Raw genomic sequence first — 6,057 nt, forward strand, 5'->3', positions numbered from 1 at the left:
GAACACTGGAGGTAGGTAGGACACGTCCAGTGGCAGAGAGATGACTGATAGAATATTGTATGATTGAAACTCAGTTGTGAACAGCTTTGCAACTATGTATCTCAAAGTACTTCAATTAAAACAAATACATACAGATATATCCATACATGTACATATATACTTGCAATATTTTAAACAAAAGCAAATTATAAGTTCTAAATGCTATTAAAAGCAATTTTATCTCTATGTATCTATGTGATACTTTTTATAATTTTTTATGCTTTCATGTGACTTATCAGGGGAACTTCTCTCTTGACTGTTAAAAGCTGATTTATAAATTAAATTAAATTTTGTTTTAGTATGGTTCTGTACAAATAATATAGATAGTTAATGTGTTTCAAAATGTGTAATCAGTATCTTTACAGTGGAAATTTTCATGTGTATAAAATCTACTACTTCTGTAGGAAATATATCCCAAACATACTTTTTTCCAAAAAGAGAGGGAATAATATAAAAACTTACAAAGGAACAAAATAGCAGTCAATTATAATTGGTACAATAATAACTAGTGTCAAACACATTTAACATTAAAACTAATTTAACAAAGAAATTTAAAATATAATAAAACTGAAATAGAAAATTGAAAGCTGCAATTGACTATAACTAGTCTAATATATTTTAACACAAATCAAATAAGGAATTCTAAAAATAAACTAAGAACATTTGAACTCTAATAACATCCTATTTCAGGGTTCTCCATTAAGATTACAGGAAATGCATTCATCTGATTACAGTATGAACAGAATGAGTTTTGAATATCATGAAGAGTTAGAATGACTGAAATTTTTCTAAATTTTAGAGAAATTATTTTGAATCTACAAATAATACATTTTAACAGTCCTAGTTTAACAGGGTAATAGCAAATATCTGTTCATTGAAGTTACCATTGTGAGAATTGTTAGTCTGTTAGAAATAGAGCTATAGTGTTTAGCAGAATTTTAGAAGGTACTCATGACCCAAAATAGATTAAGAATTGCTTAATAAATTACTATTTACTATTGTATATACATTACTATTGTGGAGCAATAGCATAGCGGTAGGGCGTTTACCTTGCATGCAGCCAGCCCGGCTGAGCCAGAGATGATTTAATTCCTCCGTCCCTCTCAGAAAGCCCGGCCAGCTACCGAGAGTATCTCGCCCCAACGGCAAAGCCTGGCAAGCTACCCATGACATATTTGATATGCCAAACACAGTAACAAGTCTCAAAATGGAGACGTTACTGGGTCTGCTCGAGCAAATCGATGAACAATGGGAGGACGGTGGACAGATATAAATATTACTAACAGAAGTGTATTCTCCCCCTAACGATCTGTGGAGTCATTAGATACGCCCAATGTTGTGTTAGACTCTCCATGACTGTATAAACGATTTGCAGGAGCCAGAGCGACATTTGCAGCACAGGGTCTTTCTCTTGCACAGACTGACCCAGAGTCAGTCCCAAGGTCCCTGGAGCTCTCCAGGAGTAACTAGGAGGAAGTCCTGAGTACTTCTGGGTGTTCATTCACTCTGCCCCCGTAAAAATAAGCAATTTGAAAAGAAAAAACATCTAAGCATACATTCCAAAATAATTGTTAGATAGTAGTGTGTAGATATATACTTTGAAAATCAAGCAAATGTTTGGAGTCTTAAATCAGTACAAAAAGTTGTAAGTAGCAGTGCAATAATAGAAAAACTGAGAAAAGTTTAATATAGAGGACAAGTTTCTGCAAATAACTTTCTAATATATTAAATATTGCTACATTTTAATCAAATTTTGTGGACATGTAGTTAAATATTATTAGTGCTTTCAAGTCATCAGGTGACAATACATCTGTTACAACATTAGGAACTGGGTTTATAATATGAAGGCTGGATTTTTCTCTATAAATAAATGTGAGGGTTTTTTGGTCAGTACAATTAGCATTTTAAAAGTGATTAAACTATAAATTGGAGCTGGAGAAATGGTATAGCATGTTACACATATGCTTTGCCCAGGGATGATCTAGTTTCTCTTCTTACCCCAATAACCTCTGAATCCCACCAGGAGAAATAACTGAGCACAGAGTAATCCCAGAATGTAGCCTGATGTGACCAAAAACAAAGCAAAACAACCCCCCCCAAGAAGATCTGAATTATCTGAGCACCTCTTTCTTCCATAACATTTCTAGGTACTGAATAGATTATAAGCTCACATAAAATATTTGATTTAAAAAATGAACTTTCCTCACTGTGTTTTGGATGATAGATAGCTAATCCAGCAGTTTAAAGGCCTAGTGAATTAAAAACAAAAACAAAAACCTAACAAATTGTCCATAAGACATCTAACTTCAGAGTTATAGAGGTTCACTTCAAGAAGAACAAAAGTAATGAGTTAATTTTATCAATTAAAATAATAGCTCTACCACGAAACTGAAAATCCACCTTTTTACTCTATTAAATACCCCGAGATGCAATATAATTCATTTCATATATATTTCATTCAAAAGCTATTTGATTTTAAGGTACTTACCGAAAACTGATTTCTGACTATTCACTGTACGGTTAAAACTGAAATGTGTCTGCTGGGAAACTCTAGTACGTGCAGCATCTGAAACCAAGGCCACCTTATTTATCTTGAACTTTGCTTTTGGTTTTATAAGCAAAAACAGGTGTTCACTACATTTGTTTAAAGAACTAATCTGATCAGTTTAAGAGTCAATGATGAAATTCAGACAGAGTTCAGACAGAAAACAATAAAATAAATTTAGACATAAATTTGTACTATTATTTCATCCCTTATCTGATTTCTTACAGCCAAAATATACATTAGAAGAAAGAATGTGGCAGTAGCCGTCAATTTGCTAGCAATTAGATTTTTTTGTTTCTCACAGGACTCTCATATTGGAGTGCCAATGTACTCCATCATAAATATTTCAGAATGCCTATGAGAAAAAATAAAGCTAAATCAAATCCAGAATGCAGAGACAAATTACTGCTGCATCTAGAGTTCTCAACAATTCATCAAGCTTTACAATAGTGAGAAGACTTTCCTGTGAATACAAGGCCTATTTGAATCTTGATTTAAAAATCAATTCAGAATAAACATATTCTTTTGTTGCATAAAATTGAAATAATATTATTGATTCATTAAATTTTTTATTATATTCTTGAGCTTATGTAATTTTACAATGTTCTTTGAAAAGCATGCATGATTTCCTATATAATCAAGATCATTAATGCAAAAAATATATTTTTTTGGATTTTGATCTCAGTCTTCTAGATCAAATCAATAACTCAATAGCAACCACTTATTAAATACTTTATGTTACTAACATATGGTCTTTTGTGTAAAGAAAGAAAAAGTTGTCCTATTTCATATAAAATATACATTATTGATTGATAATTTCACATAGCAGATCCGGTAGGGCATTTGTCTTGTATGTAGCCGACCAGGGTTCGATTTCTCCACCCCCCTCGGGGAGCCCAGAAAGTTACCAAGAGTATTCCTCCCACACAGCAGAGCCTGGCAAGCTCCCCATGATGTATTCAATATGCCATAAACAGTAACAATAAGTCTCACAATGGAGACGTTGCTGGTGTCTGCTTGAGCAAATCGATGAACAATGGCAGGACAGTGCTACTGTGCTAATACTATTTCTGATGACATGAAAGAAAATAAAAGTAAAAACTTTTAAAAGGAATTTGTTAAAAGTCTCTTTTTTAAAAATAATGTTAACTCCGCTCAGTGTCCTAATGGGACAGTAACTTTATGACAGGAATGAGAAATTCAATAGCAGTTATAGAAAGCAAACTCCTAATATCCTAAGATTCTAAATATTTTTTAAATCTTGGCTTATGCTTTAACATCTAACATAAACAATTAAAATTTATAGTTAATTCTATCAAGGATAATTTTCGAAAAATTTAGTCATGAAATGTAAGAATGCTATCATCTTTTTTGTTTTACTCTGTAATTCACAAATAACTCTGAATATCTAAGATCATCATTAAATCAATGCTTTTCCACCCATGTAGTGACACCATCAAACATCCATCACATGTACCCTTGGTTACGAAACTGTGTCTGTACGTTACTCAGATCATAATGTGATTAGCCAAGAAGAAGCCATTACTTTCCCTTCCAGTGACAGATACAGGTACTCTGTCTTTGTAAAATCATTTAATGAAGTTGTTATGCAAGGACCTTATGTTAGAGCAGTTCAAGTAGAACGCATATGTGCCAACGTCTCCAGGAATAAAGAAAGGGCCTTGAATTAATCGTTCCTTTTTAGGTTATTTTAATATACAATAGATACCACAATTTACATAAAATATTGCTGTAAAATTTACCCTTATCATCACAAATGAATCTCTATTGTAACTCCTTTTTGCCCTAGAGGATCAAGTATGTAAAAGTTGTCATTGGTGAGATTCAGAGTTCCTTGATATGAGTCTGAGTCAAACAATACCCCACCTTGTAAACAGTATGTGAAGTACGAATGTGTTCCAATAAACAGTAGGAGATTGAAAATACAGTTATATTTTATATATTTTACTTAATACTTTTTTTCAAAGTAAGACTGTATTAATTTCAAGTTTAAAATTACACTTTAAACTCAATAAAGAGAAGTCCTTCCATTTGAACATGGATTAATTTCTGGCATTTTTTTCTATTTCGTTTGTCTATAAATTCTAAACGATGAGAGAATATTCAGGAAACAAAGTGAAATTGTATTTAGTGTAAATATACAATTTACAAATAAAATTAATAAAGTTGCTAATCAAAATGTTTGTACATCTTATTTTAATGTCACAAAATAATTTCACTATAGAGAAATATTTCTTAAATAATTTAACCTAAATGTTAGTTTCAGAAACAGTTTATATTGTCTTTTAGTACTATTAGCATTTGATAGGAAGAATCCCATCCACTTGCCTAGTACCAATCAAATAAGAATAAAGAGAAGAAGGAAGAGAGTTCAAAGTAGATACTTTACATATGGGATCCCCAGCATTCATGCCTGGCATCTCATTACTCCCTAAAGCATCTGGGAATGATTTTCAATCACCAAGTGAGATATAACCTCAAGTGCTTCTAGGTGTGCCCACCAAAATAAAAAGTAGAATATAGTAACTAATTTATTTTTATTTTATTCTTCGTGTGTGCATTTTTCCAAATTATAAGAAACAGTCATGTTGAAAGAAACATTCATGTCTTTAAAAACTCTATTATCATTAGGTATCCTTGGAAGATTACTCTTCTTAATTCTCTTCCGATAAAAAGCCCTAATTGTGGATGGGACTTAGGTTATACACACTGTATACTGTGAACATTTTGTCTGTTATGGAAAGAAGGTCTGTCAATATAAACCAGATTATTTCAGATTAATCACTAAAACGAAGTCATCTCCAAGAGTTAAAAATACTGAGACATGGGACTGGAGCGATAGCACAGTGGGTAGGACGTTGGCTTTGCATGTGGCTGACCCAGGTTTGATCCCCAGCATCCCATATGGTCCCCTAAGCACTGCCAGAAGTAATTCCTGAGTGCATGAGCCAGGAGTAACCCCAGTGCATTGCAGGGTGTGACTCCAAAACAAAAAAACAACAACAAAAAATAAATAGTGAGATATCTCTGACAAAATAATTTCTAAAGTATTAACGAAAATGAGCAGACTTATTCAATTGCTACTTAGTAAAAAACTACATTTTGTATCTTTACCCTAGAAAACAGAAATATTAGCATACTTACATTTTTTGTACATTCTGGGGTCTATAATAGTTCCTTGAATATGACTTCCATAATTGGATGGATGATAGACGGAAAAATGGGTGGATGGATGGATGGATGGATATTTTCAAAGACTTTTTTTGTACCTATATTGAATTTCTTAAACATCTTAAAATTTCTTTAAATCTCTGATAATACTTCACTTCACTCATCTGTCACTATTCTATGATTCATAATCCAAATGCTCTGAATTTGAAATGACAGATTGCTCAATCAAACCCCCCATTCAGTATAAGAATTCTCTTTAGTATCCTGTGAGAAAGATACCA

Source organism: Sorex fumeus, unplaced genomic scaffold (genome assembly GCF_029834395.1).
Source record: "Sorex fumeus unplaced genomic scaffold, SorFum_2.1 ptg000010l, whole genome shotgun sequence".
Lineage (NCBI taxonomy): Eukaryota > Metazoa > Chordata > Mammalia > Eulipotyphla > Soricidae > Sorex > Sorex fumeus.